This window comes from Quercus robur, chromosome 4 (assembly GCF_932294415.1).
Source record: "Quercus robur chromosome 4, dhQueRobu3.1, whole genome shotgun sequence".
NCBI classification, from domain to species: domain Eukaryota; kingdom Viridiplantae; phylum Streptophyta; class Magnoliopsida; order Fagales; family Fagaceae; genus Quercus; species Quercus robur.
In genome coordinates, this window is record NC_065537.1 from 52,558,613 (window position 1) to 52,576,380 (window position 17,768).

Genomic DNA, 17,768 nt, shown 5'->3' on the forward strand with positions numbered 1-17,768 from the left:
TCAATTCCTATTTTGGTCCCAAAATTGATTTCATTGCAAATTTCATCTCGAAAAAAGAAAATTATTTTTAAAATGGTCCTTGTTGTCAACCCACTGACAGAAACCTCCTACATGGCAGACAGAGTGCCCTGCTTGCTAATGTGGCACAGACGTGGCCATTAAAATATTATTAAAAATAATTATTTGGCATTTTTAAATACCACGTCAGCATTTCAGTTTTCCAGATTACTGTTCACACCAAAACGCAAGACGCCAATCCAAACCAAAGGGGTCAATACCGTACTGGAGACCGTTTCGGTGTAGCTATGAAAACAATATATTTCGGTACCGATTAATATCGGTGTATCGTTTCGAGATTACCGCTAATAATAATAATAATTTTTATTAACATTTAAAACAAATAAATTTAATAGTCTTTAAATAATTATTGGGTCAATCTGTACAATTCTGTTGTAGTGTTGGTCAATACCATAAATATCTATATTAACTCAATCCCAATCCTTTTTTATTATTAAAAAATAAAAGCTTAATCCCTTTGTGTTCAAAAAATAAAAGTCTCACCACCGCACACTCTTAGTGCAATGATCACTCCAAAAATATAAGTGTTTGTAGGGTATGAGAGACAAAAGCTAAGATTTAAGTCTCTAAAAAGAAGTTTTACACACAAACACACACACACACACACATATATATATATATATATATACACACTTTAGAATTCTATCCAATATAAAAAAAATAAAAAATAAAACACCGGCCCTTTATCCATGTATGCATATTTTTTTCCTCCTCCGTCTTGTCTAGTCAACTTTATCTTTTTGTATATATATATATTTTTATTACTATGTCCTTACATTTTAATTCCCATCCATAGATTTTCAAATGAGTCTTGTCTTAAGATCCACGTCAACTTTATCTTTTTGTTTATTTATTTTCTTTTTTATTACTATGTCCTTTCTCTTTAATTCCCATCCACACATTTTCAAATGTTCAGATTGAAACAGTACCCACGTTGTCCTTCAGTACTTCTCCCTCACAAATCTGCTTTTTTTCATTCTCTCTCTAGTCTCTCACGCATACCTTTCCCATCAAAAGATTTAAAACTAACCCATAATCTCAGTAAGATCTATTTCTCTCTTTCCCTCACAGATTAGCCCACGTGTATTAATTCTTTTTTTTTTTGGTAAACTAGAATAACATTAAACTAAGAAGAAAGAACAGCCAAGGCTGTACACGGTCTTGGGTGATAAACTCCCAACATATCAGCGTTCAAAAGAGATAAAAGAGTAGAAGGAGGGGTTACAAAAAACATCTCCACATCACATCTAGCAGAACCCATACGAGCCAAGGCATCCGCACAACAATTAGCCTCCCTAAAGCAGTGCACAATCTGAACCTGAGGCAGCTGCAGCAACAAGTCCCTACAATCATCCACAAGAATAGAGAAGTCTCCATTAGTGCAAGCATTATTTGAAATTAAAGACACTGCTGCAATGGCATCAAGCTCAACAGCCACGGCTTGGGCCTGCATATCCAGACATAGCAGCAAGCCTTCCCTCAAGGCCCATAATTCAGCTGCCAAGCAAGAAGTGGCTGCACAAGTTTTAGCAAAACCACCAATGCATTGGCCCCTAGAGTCACGGATAATCCCCCCACCACCAGCTAAACCAGACGAGCCAAGAAAGGAGCCATCGGTATTAAGCTTCCACCAGCCATCAGGGGGTTTCAGCCACTTAACCAACCTTGGGACTTTGGTTTTTCTCTTCCTCGGATCAGCAATGCAGTAAAAAAATTCCCTGGTTTGCATCTCCACCTTCTGCACATCATTGGAAATCATGCAATGTGAGCCAAAAACCTTCCTATTTCGCTGCAGCCAAAGATACCAGATACCCAGCAGGAAGAACAAACACCAAGGGTAGTCCTTATCACTAGTCAACAGCGTGCTATTCGAGTTTATGCGTAACCAATCTAGGAAGTTACCTTCAAAAGACTGCCATAAGGTAGAGGGGCAGTTAGCTTGTCTCCAAAATACTTGGGCCACAGGACAATCCCGCAAAACATGCACAATGGTTTCATCAGGGTCCAAGCAGCTACTACAACCCCCTAGGCCATCAATCCCCCTATGACCAAGAACTGCATTGACTGGCAGACTATGATGATAGCACGTGTATTAATTCACACTATGGAAATGAGCACTGGTTTTGATTTTTGTTTTGTGTGGAGCACAAGGATTGGATGATGAAGTTTTGAGCTTCTGTGAAAGTATTTGATCTGAGATTTTGATGCTGGTTTTGAAAAACCTATATGTATAATTATTGTCCATTTCTTTTGATTCGGTGCTTATGATTTCGTTTGACCTTCAAGCTATAGATTTTTTTTGGTACAAGTAATTTAGCTATTTCTCATTTATTTTGAAATTTATCTATCTTTCTTTCTTTCTCTCTCTCTCTCTTTTTTTTTTTTTTCTCAAGTTGCAGAGGAATTACATTCCGGGCCGAAATGCATTTTTCAGCCGGAATGACCGAAATTCACCGGAAAGGCCGATGCAAACCGGAATAGTCTGGTATTTAAAACGAAACGAAATAAAGGTCTACCAGTACCGGATTGTTCACCGGTACAAAACGAATAGTCCTTTCTCTTTCTCTCTCTCTCTCTCTAAACTCAAATCATGGTGTAAAATGTTCTAATGATAATAATAATTAAAAAAATGGTTTGATGATTTTTAAAGTATATACACTGTTGACAACACACTTAAAAAAGAAAAGAAAAAAAAAATCGTTTAAAACTGAAAAAGTAAAATTTTTCTTTGTTTTTTTATTTTTTTTAATTAAAATTTTTTTTGTTTTAATTTCTTATTAATTAAAATACTGCCGCATCATTTAAAAAATGTCAAATAAATTTTTAATCATATTTTAATAGTCACGTAAGTGTTACATCAACGCCACGTTAGCAAACAGGACATCCTGTTCGAATGGTCATTTCCTAGCGTTGATATCGTATTTCAACCATTTTGAATGGTCAGATTGTGTTAACAAGTTAATCAAAGTTTTCCAGTCTATTAAACTTCGTCAAATCTTGAGAAATTTCATCAAAAGTCTATTAAACTTTGTCAATCTTTGGTCAAAATTCAAAGTTGGTTCTAAGACCACTGGATTTGATCAAATGTTCAAGTAGGTTTTAAGTGAGTTTTGGGTATTGATCAGTATTTTAAGATCTTCTTGGATTTCATGTTTTCATCAGTGTATTGGATATTTTTATTAATTGAAATTTCATTATAGGCGGATATGACACGCATCCATCTTGTGCCATATTCAGATTTAAAATTTGACCATTGGATTGAAAAAATAAGATAAAATATTAGTTTTGATGAATTTTGAGCTCAATCAAACGGTTGGATTAGGAGAACGTGTCCAATCAAAATTTCTTGGTGTGTTGGTACAACAACACATGTCCATAATGCTTTAGACTCAAATCCAAAATCCAACCGTTGCATTGGAAGAACGTGGTAAGATATTGGTATTGGTGAAGTATGGCATCAGTTAGATGGATAGATTATGAAAAATGAATAGCCAAAGTTTACAAAACTTGGTCAATATTTGGTCAAACATGATCAATCATCAAAGTTGGGTCTATGATCACTCGATAGGATCAAATTATGTTGAGTAGGGAAGTTTTGAGTGTGTTTTGGGTATTGGTCAGTGATTTATAAGGTTTTTCTTGGTTTTCATGCTTTTATTAGTTTCAAGTTTTAAAATGGCAAAGTCAAAAGTCATATGCAAATCCATTCGAGGTCATTTTATAGGTTTTGGGTTGTATTTTGCATATCACTTTCTCGATTCTTAGTAATATTTATATAGTGTATAACTCTCTTAATTAATAGAGTATTGGATATTTTTAGTTATTAAAGTTTCATTATAGGCAGATACGAAACGCCTCCATCTTGTGTCATAACAAGATTTAAAATTTGACTATTGGTTTGAAAGAATATGATAAAATATTGGTTTTGACAAATTTTGAGCTCAATCAAACGATTGGATGAGGAGAACATGACCGACTCACCAAGAAAATGTTAATGGGATGTCAAGTGGAAATTTTTTTTTCCCGTCAAATGGGGTGGTTTTGCCAAATAAAATACTTAATTTTTTTTAGTAGTTATTATTGGTTATTAATTTGGTAGTTTTTATCGATATATGAGATAACGACATGCATCCATCATGTGCCAAACTCATATTCAAAGTTTGACAATTATATTGAAAGAGTGGGGATTGTGTCAATGGGGTTAATGGTGTATTTCAGCCATTTTGGATGGTCAGATTGTGGTAATAGGGTTTATCAAAGTTTTTTAGTGGGTGGGTACAACGACACATGTCCATCATGCACCTAGATGGAGATCCAAAATTTGACCATTGGATTGGTAGAATGTGGTGAAATATTTGATTTTGTAAATTACAGTGACAATCCAACGGTTAGATTGTGAGAACAGAGTAATCAAATCTTATGAAACTTCGTTAAAGTCTATTAGACTTGGTCAATCTTTGGTTAAATTCAAAGTCGGCTCCAAGTCCACTGAATTTGATAAAATTAGGCTGATCAAGGAGGTTTTAAGTGGGTTTTGAATATTGGCCAGTGTTTTAAGGTTTTTTTTGGTTTTCATGCCTTTATCTGTGTCAAGTTTTAAAATGCCAAAGTCAAAAGTCAAATTTGACCATTGGATTGAAATAGTAGGATAAAATATTGGTTTTGATGAATTATGAGCTCAATCGAATGGTTGGATTAGAAGAAAGTAACCAATCAAAATTTCTTGATATGTTGGTACAACAACATATGTCCAAAATGCTCTAGACTCAATTCCAAAATTTGTCCTTTGGATTGGAAGAATATTTTAAATACTCTTTAAATAAAATTTTTTTGAGAATATTTTAAAAATGCAGTTTTGATTGATCAATCGCTATTTAGTTATACATTTAACCAAAAAAAAATCGATATTTAGTTAAACATGGCACATATTTATCCTTTCATTTAAAATGACAATGATTCTTATACTGCTATTCTAAGATTTTTCTTTACACGTCCATACTAGAGCTACTTCATAGGTCTTAGAATACAACATTTTTAATATTAATTAAAAAAAATTGGTTAATGAGATTTCAAGTGAAAAATGTTTTTTTCCTGGGGTTGTTTTGCCAAATAAAATACACATTTTTTTTTTTTTTTAATATTGAGGTTATATTTTCGTACAAAAAAATCCACCTATGCAATATTGAGGCTGTATTTCCCTGACTTTTGAAACTTCCTATTTGAGATGGAATAAAATTGCAACATAGGTTAAAATTTTCTTTACCGCCACCCCTTCCCTCCTACCCCCACCTCTCTCAAAATTTAGAATTTGGCAGCAAAAAATTTAAAATTTAGATCATCCAAAAAAAAATTAATTTATACTTTAAAATTTTATAATTGACCCTTATAAATTTGTTGAAAAAAAATTCAAAAAATAAAATAAAGTTGGTACAACAATGTTAACAAACCCATCTTCTCAACAAAAAATAAAAATTTTAAAAACCCAAAAAATATATGAAATTCCTTTTAGGTAAACATATCCTTAATTACAAAACAAAACAAAAAAAAAGCCCAAATTTGTCTTCCTCAACAAATCCCTAATTCTCATTACAAAAACCAAAAAACAGAAACATAAAAAAAAAAAAAAAGAAACGCAACTCTGTCTTGTTACTCTCTTGCGCCGTCAGTATCTTTGCTTGTCTCTACACCATCGTTCTCCATACTTGTCAGAATCCAATCGTCTTGTTGAGCCACTGGTATCACTTACTCTATCTCACTCTCTTTGTCTGCACTTTAGTTTTTGGTAAAGTTATAAGTTATACTGCGTACCGGTTAAATGAATCACCTCAATAGAGATATGGTGATAGTGGATGGTTGGGTAGAATGAATGGCTGAAATTTATTTTGATTAAAAAAATATATTTGAATGAATGGTTGGTGTTTGATGTGGATTTATAATAATATAATATTGATTAGTGTACCGTTGACTATTCCATTGTCTGTAAATTTGCAAGGAGACTAGAATCTCTTATTGAGCACTTTTCAATAATTTAAGCATTTGTTTTGTTAAAGCTGTGACCCTATAATAATAGTATTATAATGATAATATTTGTCTTATAGATATATAATAATATAAGGGGTACTGTAAAAAGTAACTTTAGTTTTTTTCTTTTGTGGCTAAACTTTAGCAATCTGTTGAAGCTATTCATGTTATTTATATATAATTATTTAATTAAATTAGTGGATCTCTAAAATTTGATTAAGCTTTTCATGTTAGTTAGTTTACAATAAATTTAGAGGTGGTGTTGTTAAGTTAATTTTTTGGTTTTTAACTTTTATAATAAGTTAATCTATCACATTTTTTTTTAATCTTTATATTGATATTTCTAATATGGTCCTTGGTTTTAATTATGTTTTTGTTGATTAAATAATTACAACTTATCAATGATGTGGCTTTCTTTTTAACTACGTTACAGGTGAAATGGCAAAGAAAATTAAGAAGCGAGCTATAAAACAAGCAAGAGATAAAGGTGATAGTGGTAGTCAATCACAAGTTACACCTTCATCATTTGATTCACCAACTAATGAAGCACTTGCTTCTTCTAATAGTGTGATTAATGGGGGCAGCGAAGGTAATACTTAATATTTTCCTAAAGTTTATATGCTAATATATCAATTTTATGCTTACAGCTTATTTATTTATTTTTACTTATTCCATTATTGGTAGGATCTACTGTACAAAAGAAAAGAGGTCGGGGAAAGGCTAAGGGTGTTTATCCAGGTCATAACCGCAAGTGTGAGATACATGACAGAAGATCTTTTTTCCCTATTTTTTGGTTACTTTAATCATTTATTTTTTAGTGCTTACATTTCATTTATATGTAATATTTTACATGCTTTGTGTTTCTTTCATTTTATTAGATTCATAGAAAAGAAAATACCCCAAGAGATTACTATTAAGTTCCACCAAAACATTACTGGGCCATGGACAACTTTTTCAGAATACCCTAAAGAACAACTGAATATGCTTTATGAGTTATACAAAGAAGCAAAATTTGATACAACTTAGTTCTTGAGAGGGAGGTATTTGATGAGCATGTCAAACGACGCTATCCTGATTGGATGTGGCACCCTAGGAAACACTGTGTAACAAATAAAATTCCTCAAAAAGAATGGTACAAGCATCCCCATGATGATGTAACTCCAACTATTTGGAAAGAGATGTGCAACAAACGGAATAATGGCAAGTGGCAGGTGATTATAAAATGAACTTTATTAACAGTTTTTTTTTAATATATATATATATATATATATTTTTTTTGTAAAATCTTTCTTAGAAGCACATGTTTGATAATTAACTCATTTAGTGTATTTTTTTTCATGTAACCAGGAAAAGAGTGATAGAAACAAAAGAAATCGCAAAGAAAATCAAGCTATCATTGCGACTACAGGTTCTGTACCAATGGCTAAGCGTAGAAAAGAATTGGTATGATAAAATTGCCATGTTAAATTTCTATAACATTAGTTCGTATATTGAATTGATTTATCTTATGATTTTCCTTTTAAAATGGTCATAGGAGGAGAAGAATGGATGTGAACCAAGTCCAATCGAATGTTTCAGGTCGATGCATATGAAAAAGGATGGTGTTACTTTTGCCAGTGAAAAAGCACAAAAATTATATGTAAGTTATTATTATAACTATTATTATTTTTAAATGTCTTTTTGAATTTAAAGTTTGTATATATCTAATAACGGAATAAATCTTGTTTTAGGAAAAAATGGATGCAAGGAAATCAAAGGTTGCATCTCAAGGTGAGATTGTTAATGATAGTCAAATATTCTTTGAAGTGACTGGACCTCCTACTCGTGGTCGTGTGCTTGGCATGGGTGCTGGTGTCAAGCCTAGAGATGTGTATGGCCCAAGTTCATCTAGCCAGTGTAGTAAGCGATGTCAAGTGGATTGCTTAAAAGAAAAGGAGGATTTTGAGCTTCGTTTTAAAGAATCAGAGGATAAAAATTCTGCTGAGAAAATGAAATTGCAGGGAGAAATCAATCAATTGAAAGAGGAAATGCCTAGTATGATAAGGTTTGCTTTGGAAAAGATGGGCTTTAATTCTATGCAAGAACCTACTACACAGGTATATTTATATATTTTTCAGTATAATCAACATTAATATTTTTCGCTATTTTCTTGAGGTTGTTGAAATAAGTTGTAAAGTTGCTCATTATGGATTTCAATTATTTGGATCGCTAAATTTAGATTAAAAAAATTTTATTTAAATTAGTATATCTTTACCTATCCATGCAAAGTACATGATTTGTAGTGTTTGTTATGAAAATGTTATTAATGTGACTATTGGTGGCAAATTTATTCTTTGAAGTTCTCATTCACAAGAGAACTACAAGGTTCTTGTTAGTAAGGATCTTGTATTCTTTGATGTTGATAATACCATTGTTATTCATTGTGGGGATTGTTGTTGATGTTGTTAAATTAATACGTTTCAATATCTTTACTATGTATTGTAAATATAATTTGCATAGTAATAATTTTTTTTATACTTATTTAGTTTAATCAAAATATTACAGACCAATGCTGGAGAAGGAAATCAAAATGTGGACGAAAATACAGAAGATGACTCTGAGGAGGAAGATGACTCTGAGGAAGAAGATGACTCCGATGGCTCTCAGAAGGAGAATACTGACTCAGATGATGATTGATCTTCCAATATTTATGTTTTCAAGTTTGGTGAAGGATATTATAGCTTTCATTTAGATGTTTTAATTAAAAATTTTTATTCTATTTTATAGATGTTTTAATATTTTTTTCTATTGCATTATGTACTTTCTAGATTTGGACAATTATGGATTTGTGCTTGTTATTTGAATAGAAAAACTTTTGGGAGATTTATGTTTCCTCGCAATTAAAATATTAGAAATTATCTCTCTTTTATTATTGACAGAGTTATTTTATTACAAATAATGTATCACTGACGTGGTGAATAGGTTTCCATAATGGTCAAAGTTCATTGAAAAAGGTAAATGGTCACATTGATAATGTATTATTGACAAAAAACCAATTATTTTACGATGGCTTTTAGTCGTTGAAAAACTACATTAACGACAACTATAGTTCATCGCAAAAGTTATTTTCGATGACAAACCAAGTACTTATGACAGCTTTTATTCGTCAAAACAAGGGCATTAACAACGGCCTTAGTTTGTCGTAGAAAGTATTTGGTCGTTTGACTTCCTCGTATGAAGTTACATTGTTGACGACAAACCAAGTAATTACGACAGCTTGTATTCGTCAAAAAATGTATTAACAACGGCCTCAGTTCATCGTAGAAAGTATTTGGTCGTTTGACTTCCTCGTATGAAGTTACATTGTCGACGACAAACCAAGTAATTACGACAGCTTTTATTCGTCAAAAAAGGTATTAACAACGGCCTTAGTTCGTCGTAGAAAGTATTTGGTCGTTTGACTTCCTCGTATGAAGTTGTATTGTCGATGACAAATGAAATAACTATGACGACATTTTGTCGTCGAAACTATGCATTAACGATGGCTGAAGGTCATCACAAAAGGTATTTGGTCGTCCAACTTCCTCGTATGAAGTTGAATTTACGACGGCAATTATCAAGTACTTACGACGGAGTGGTGCTATCGAAAATGAGTGTTAGCAACGGTCTCGTCGATAATATAGTATTACCGACAAGGCTTTTTCCGACGGCAGTCGACGACCTTTTACCGTCGACAATACTAATCTGTGACGGCTTTTTGTGTTGTTTCGACGAACTCTGGCAAAGGCTAGCTTTTCCATCGGGGGGTATCTTTCCTCTGCGCCCTAGAGCATTCAGCTAGTGTAGTACACAAGCCTTTGCACGCTTTCCTCCTCTCTGACTAGGGCTGCACTGACCGCAGCTAAGGAGACGACTAGGTAGAGAAACAGCTCTTCTCCAAGTTTGGAAGGACTTAGCAACGATGGGGAAGAGAGGTACGCTTTTAAGTCCTCAAATGCTTGTTGACATTTGACCATCCATTCGAAGGACTTCTTCAATGTGCGGAAGAAAGGCAGGCATTTATCCGTTACTCTTGATATGAACGTGTTCAGTGCTGCTACCTTGCCGTTGAGGCTTTGTACTTCTTTTACATCCTTAGATGGTGTCATCTCCATTATGTCCCGGATCTTGTCTTGGTTGACATCAATACCTCTTTGAGACACCATGAACCCTAAGAATTTTCCAGCCATTACCCCAATTGCGTATTTGCTTGGACTGAGCTTCATGTTATAAGAACGGAGTGTATCGAAGGTCTCCTTGAGGTCTTCCAAATGATGATCTTCTCGTTGAATTTTTACCAGCATATCGTCCACGTAAACTTGACATTCCTCTAAATTTGATGTGTAAACATCTTGTTCATGAGCCTCTAATACATTGCACCTGCATTCTTGAGGTTGAATGGCATCACTTTGTAACATAAAAGGCCTTGGCTGGAGATGAATGAAGTTTGCTCCTGATCAGCATTGTCCAGCTTGATTTGGTTGTAACCAGAGAAAGCATCTATGAAGCTCAATAACTAGTGTCTCACTGTTGAGTCCACCAGGATGTTGTCCCGTGGGAGTGGGTAGCTATCTTTGGGGCACGCCTTATTTAAGTCCATGAAATCTACACACATCCTCTACTTTCCGTTGGCTTTCTTGACCATCTTTACATTGGCTAGCTAGTCGAGTTAGTATACCTCCCTTATGAATTCTACATCTTTCAATTTGCGGACTTCTTCCGCTAAAACTTTGTCTCGCTCTTAGGTAAATACTCTCTTCTTCTGGTGGATAGGAGGAAAAGAGGGTGATATATTCAACCTGTGAACCATGATTGGGGTCGATCCTAGGCATGTCTTCGTGGCTCCAAGCAAAGACATCCTGGTTCTTTCTCAAAAAGGTTGCGAGCGCTTGACGAACAGGTGGACTTGCGAGGCTGCCGATCTTGGTTGTCCATTTAGGTCTGGAATCATCGAGGAGTATCTCCTCTAACTCCTTGATAGGCTCTGCAACCGTTCGTTACTCTTCTATGCTCAGAGCTTGTAAATGATCGTCCATCTCTAACATCATTATATAGCATTCGCGCGCTGCCACTTGGTCTCAACATACCTCCCCTATCTCGTACTCGATGGGGAACTTGATTATCAAGTGATAGGTTGAAGTCGTGACCTGCCACGAATTGAGTGTAAGTCGTCCCAATATGGCATTATAAGCGGACGAGTAGTCGACGATCAGGAAGGTCACTTCCTTGGTGATCTGTTGAGGGTAATCTACGACTGTTATAGGTAATGTAACTACCCCAATAGAGTATACTTTCGTGCCTCCAAACCCGATGAGTGGTGCATTGGTCGGTATGAGTCGTTCTTTCTCGATTCTCATTTGCTGGAATGCTGGGTAATACAGGATATCAGCTGAGCTTTCATTATCGACTAGGACTTGACGGGTGTTGTAGTCTCCTATCCACATGCTAACAATGAGAGCAACATCGTGGGGGTGGTGGAGATGTTGGGCATCTTCCTTCGAAAACCTAATTATGGGGTTATCCACCCGTGCCATCTTTGGGACAAATCTTGTCAACTGGACGCTCTAGACCATCCAAAGGTAGGTTTTTCGTGCCTTCCTAGTAAAGCCGGCTACTGTGGTGGCCCCCACTATCATCCTTATGTCGCATAAGGGTGGCCTGGGGCGCTTGCCATCCCTCTTACTAGCCTGTTCTTGTAAGGGGTTGTTATCTGTTCTTTCTTTACTGATGAACCGTTATAGCTTCCCCTATTTGATGAGGGCCTCAATCTGTTGTTTCAAGCCATAACATTCAAATGTGTCGTGACCGTGATCACGATGAAAATGGCAATACTTGTCTCTGGACCTCTTGTTGGGATCTCCCTTTAATGCCAAGCCACATCAAGGTTGTGTCATTCTTGATCTACATCCGGATTTGATCAATCAGGGTAGTTAGTGGGGTGAAATTAGTAAACCTAGTCGTCTTCCGCCCTCTTTCCTAGCGCACATCTTCCTGCCTATCCCTTTTCTTAGGTTTTTTCTTTCGGGCCAGTAGCGCGTCTTTTGCGTTCATGTACTTAATGACTCGGTAAAGTACGTTTGACATGGTTTTTGGGCGTTTTTGTATAAGGAAAACAAAAACTTCCCCTTTCGCAAGCCATTGGTAAAAGCAGCAACAATATCTTGTCATTAGCTTCATCTATTGAAAGAGCTTCTTTATTGAAGCATGCTATGTAGGACCTTAATATCTTGTCCTCCCATTGCTCGATGCTCATCAGGCACGTAGTGGATTTCTTGTACTTATGCCCTCTTATAAAGTGCGATGCAAACTGCGCACTTAACTCTTTGAAAGTACTAGTGGAGTTAGGTGTCAATCTGCTGAATCATACCTTGGTGGGACCTTTCAGGGCAGTTGGGAAAGCTCAATATATGATCTCGTCTGGAACACCTTGTAAGTGCATGAGGGTTTTGAATGACTCCAAGTGATCCAAGGGATCCTTAGATCTATAATAGGCTTCTATCTGTGGCATACAGAACTTTGTTGGAAGGGCGAATGAAGTGACGAGTGCTGTAAAGGGCGAATCTGTCCGGTGGACCAGCTCGTCGAGGTCGTTTGACACCCGTCCCCTGAGGGTGTTCATCATGAAGTTCATCATCTCCTTCATCATCTGCATCTCTGCAACCATGTGCGGTGGTCCCGTGTCTGCGACAGATGGGAGGCCAGTGTCCTGTTGCTCTTATCTGCTTAGGGCATTGCTACCCTTCGGTCCCTCTCGATCCCACCTTTCGGCAGTGTGTTGGGGGTTGGTGCCCTCTTGCTCCTCTCCCTAATTATTGGGCCCAGCGTTCCTTTGACGCAACTGTTCTCCCAGGTCATGATTTTGCTTAGTAAGGAGTTCCACAGCCATGGCTAGAGTCTGTACCTGCCTTTCAAGGGTAGTAGTGCATGGCTCACCTTTTTGATTGTTGTTGGTTGCCATCGAGCATGTGAGTACCATACAACTCTTTATCTGGGAAGCGGTAATATGGCTACCATTGTGTTTCCCACAGACGACACCAACTGATGGCGCAAAAAATTTTCAATGAGTCGAACGGTTCTCACGCGCTCCTCATTGAACCTACGAAACAAAAACACAGAGAAGACCTTAGAGAGAGTACCAGTGTGGTACAGGCCAAATACCATTCGAAGGTTAAGTTAGATAGAGAATTTCAACAACTATAGAGTGCTAGAGTTGGGGAATTATGCATACCTTGATTTATGAGGGCTTTGAGGTTTTTATAGTAGTGTAGAGTTGACATTTGTTTCTTGGCGGAGAAGGCGTTTCCTTGTAGAGAAGATTCTCATTAATACTCGTATTTTATGGAATCATTTCCTTGTAGGGATTCCTCTAATTATGGTTGGGCGTAGAATGTAAGATATTTCCATACTAGGATTCTTGGAAGACCACTCATGCCACGTAGGTGCCACGTGGCTTCAACAAATGGTCTCCCTTGGATCCATCTACTTTAAGGAATCCATCTGTCGCCCCGTCGCCCCGCCACTCCATCCAGGTTATGAGCCCATCTACTAGTCCTTTGGTTGGTAGAATAACTAGGCCGTCTCTTTTGGCGATTCTGTCACTTATGACTGCCTCCGTTAATTGGATCCGTCTGATTTGGGATTTATCCCTATCAATTACGTTAACACCAATTAGGATAAGGTTAATTACCTTAACTAGCTCACTACAAAAAAATTCTCCCTAATACTTCCCCTAAAATACTTATAGATTTCACTTAAAACAATTTTACAAGTACCATTTACTCAATAATCAAATAATTTAAGAAGAATTTATAACAGTACACAGTCAGAAGAGAAACTACTAAAAATATACAATAATTTCCACTAATATTTCATACCCAAAAATTCTCATATTCTTAATATATCTTCTTTATTTTTCTGCAACCATTAATGCCCTAGAGATAAGGCTAAAACTCTTATGTGACGTTTGGTATGGGGTAATGTTTTAGGATTCTTAGGAATGTTTAAAGATTCCTATGTTTAGTTGCAAATCACACTAAGGAATCAGATACTAGGGGAATCTGAATTTCCCCTTTAAGCCCTTCTTAGTAGGAATGTGGATTCCCTTGAAAACAAGTGGGTATTCAGATTCCCAAGCTTAAAGGAAATTGTATTTTTCATAAATTGACAATTTTAACCGTTTTTCCTTATCATTTAAGTAATTAAGATAAAATATAAAACAAATCATCAATATCTTTTCCCTTGTCTTTATCGTTTTCCACCAAAACAACATAAATAGGATAGACAATTCTGTTGATATATTCTTTAACAAAGTTCTATTTAGGTTTCATGTGTGGAAAAAAAAGAGTTTGAAGGGGACTCTCCATTATTGCCAAATATTCAATTTTACTGCTGTGTGTGTGTTGCTCAACAAATTATTAATAGATTTATTTTCATGGAAATTTGTTAATGTATCTATTCATATCTCATATCTCATATCTTGGTTTTGTTTAGTTGCTAGAAATATAGATCCGGATTGGTGGCTTCATCTGGTTTTTATTTTTTATTTTTTTTATTATTATAGATTAATGGCTTTGTTTCTAGATTCATATGTTACAGTACATGTCAATAATTCGTATCCTATCTGGTGCTTTTGATGTTTGTTATACAACGATACAAAATGTGTAGATTTTTTTTTTTTTTTTAACAACCCATCATATTTTTATGCGCATTTTTGGAAATTGAAATTTATTGGAAGGTCTTTTAAAAATTATTAAGAATAAAGCATTTGAGAATTTAAATAGTTATTTTTGTATTGTACTAGTTATTTTTGTATTGTACTTGTCATTTTGAAATGTTAGACTATAGTTTTAATGAATTTGTCATAATTAATAGTTTATATTTTTTTTTCATTATTTATTTAAAGGAAGATTTTTTTTTTAAATGACTTGATATTTCACATTCAAATATAAGAATAGAATGGGAAAAATAAATAATTCATTTAAGATTCCTGGAGATAAACCAAACATTATCATCTCACATTCCTAGGAGTGTTAAGAGATTCCTACTGAAATCAAACATAGGAATAACTACATTCCTAAGCATCCAGATTGTAAGGAATCACACTCCCAGGAATTTGGACGCCAGGAGTAATGTGAATTCCGTCGTACCAAACACCACATTAGTACTATATCATACTAGAAAAAAAACAAAGGCACCTGGACACTATTACATTAGCACCTTTCTTCCCCCCTTTTTTCAATTTTTTTTTTTTTTTTTTTTTTTTTTGCATGTGATAACTGATAACTTGTCAGACCTCTCAAAGCCTAGACAAATTACTAGACTTTTGTATTCCCAAACTCCCTAACTCCATCACTTCGGTACTATTCCTTTAATAAAGGGCTGTGTAGAAACTTGTTGCCCCAAGCCTAAAAATTTGCAGATTCTATCTCCACTCAACACAGGAAAAGGCATAGATAAAGATTGAATTACCGAGCATAGAAAAATCTGCAAGTACCTGTGAACACAAGGGGGGATGGGGTTGGAGTCGCCACCTAGTTTTTGCAATGGTCTAGGAACCATATATATATATATATATATATATAACGTCCACTTGAGGAAGAACCTTTTGATCTTACTACCAGAGGTATGGGTTCGGAGTTTAGGTATGCTATTAGGAAGGTGTTAGGTACCCAAGATCACCCAACCCTAAGGTTGACCTCCCATCATTGTGTCTTATATCTTAACCTTATTAAAAACATGTTCAACATTTGTATTCTAACTCACACACACACTAGCATACATCTAAGCATACAACATGGCATCATTCATCCCAATCATCCCAAACCCTAACCATACATCTAATCATGGCATCCATCACAAACCCTAGCATACATCTATCATCTCATTACAAACCCCAGCATACATCTATCATGGCATCAAAGCATTCTCAAGGCAGCAATATATACAATCAAATCAAAGCAGATACATAAGCATGAGGAAAGATCCAACCATTCACATTCACCTCTAACATCAACACAAGATCATGTCACAAATGCATGAACATTTCTAGTGCATGACTTACCTTTTACTTACTTTGCAGCAACACAGCACCCATGGTTTTCGTGCATGAACATGTGAATGAATGGATGTCATCAAAATAAGGAAAACACTAAACAAACCCTAACTCTAACATGTGATACCAAACCAAGCAATTAAACATGTGAAACATAGGCATTGAAAGCATAAAAGCATGGAGAAAGAGGCTAAACAAACAAACATGCGAAAGCAGAAACAAAACAAACAAACAAAAGAAATAGGGTTTCTTGGTAACGGCATCACGCACGCTAAAACAGGCATGCAAATGCATAATCAAGCTTGCGTGCGCAAGCTAGATCATGTGTATGCAGATCCTCGCCCAAAAAACCTAAAAATGCAGAAACAGAGCAAAACTTTAAAACAACAATTTTAACAACCTAACATGCATTTTAAGCATACGCAAACTTAAACTTAACCAAGAGAGGCATATTAAAACATATTATAACAAGCAATAAAGCAAGCAGGAGGATTTAAAGGTAGAAAATAAAATAAAAGGAAAAAGAAAGGTTTAGACTAGATACCTCACACCATACATCTCATTCTTAATTTTACAGTTCATCCAATTAAAATAATATATTTTCTACTAACACCAATAACAGTAATTAAACCCAAAACACCATCATCTCATGACCAAACCCACCACTGCCCCAAAAATCCAAAACCAAATCCGCCTTTGACCCAACAACAACCCACACTAACACTAACTATCCTCTTTAGCCACAATAACCACCAAAATTGTTGCCATCAAAACCTAAAATGAAACCCAACAACACTAGCATTGATGACCCACCCCAGCCATGACGACCATCACAACAATTTAGATCTAAAAGGTGCTGCCTAGAAAATGAGGAAGAGGATGGAGGAGGGAGAGTGAGAGAATGGACGATGATGACCCACCCACCAACACTAGCATTGACGACGACAATGATCCTACAACAATGATGCTTGCAATCCGACTACAACGAGAGAGAGAGAGAGAGAGAGAGAGAGAGAGAGAGAGGAAATCATATATATATATAGATGTTGTTGTATAATGTCTTTTAAATATAGATGATATTGTAGCAATATGTAAAAATTTGAAGAGTGGTGCATATTGAATGATTATTCATCATCTAAAATGAATTTATTTTTATATTGCATAACCCATTGAGAATGCTTTTATATTAATATATGCTAAAAACAACATAGTGAATAACTCATAAAAACATCATTGGTGTGGTTGCCTTAGCTTTAATGAGACCTTTTTTCATTTTACCCGTTAAGTTTCATTATCTTCTCACCGTTTCACATACGATGTATATATTAAAACAAAAAACTTCCATTAAGAAGAAAAGCATCGGTAAGGCGTAGGGAAAAGATGAGAAATTTGAGAAGAAAAACGCTCGTAAGGCGTTTGAAAAAATTGTTTAGTATTATTGTTACTACCGTTGGTGTGGCTTGATTCCTAGACTTTTTCAATATTTGACAAAAAAGAAAAGAAAAAAAACATACAAAAAAATCAATTGCCTAAACTATTGGGAATTTAGAGGAGTAATATAAAGAAATAACAAAATGATCCAGTACACAAATAGAAAATT

At 35.4% G+C, this 17,768-nt stretch overlaps 1 protein-coding gene and 1 long non-coding RNA gene across 2 annotated transcripts in view; both read left to right on the forward strand.

The window, feature by feature from the left end:
- Positions 1 to 17,768, forward strand: part of LOC126722948 (uncharacterized) — a 57,539-nt gene that overhangs the window by 33,057 nt on the left and 6,714 nt on the right. The gene's annotated exons all lie outside the window — the stretch shown is intronic.
- On the forward strand, positions 1,614 to 6,871 carry LOC126722951 (uncharacterized). Its single transcript, XR_007654079.1, has 3 exons — positions 1,614 to 2,614; positions 6,533 to 6,688; positions 6,784 to 6,871. It is a non-coding gene; the product is annotated as an uncharacterized LOC126722951 (long non-coding RNA).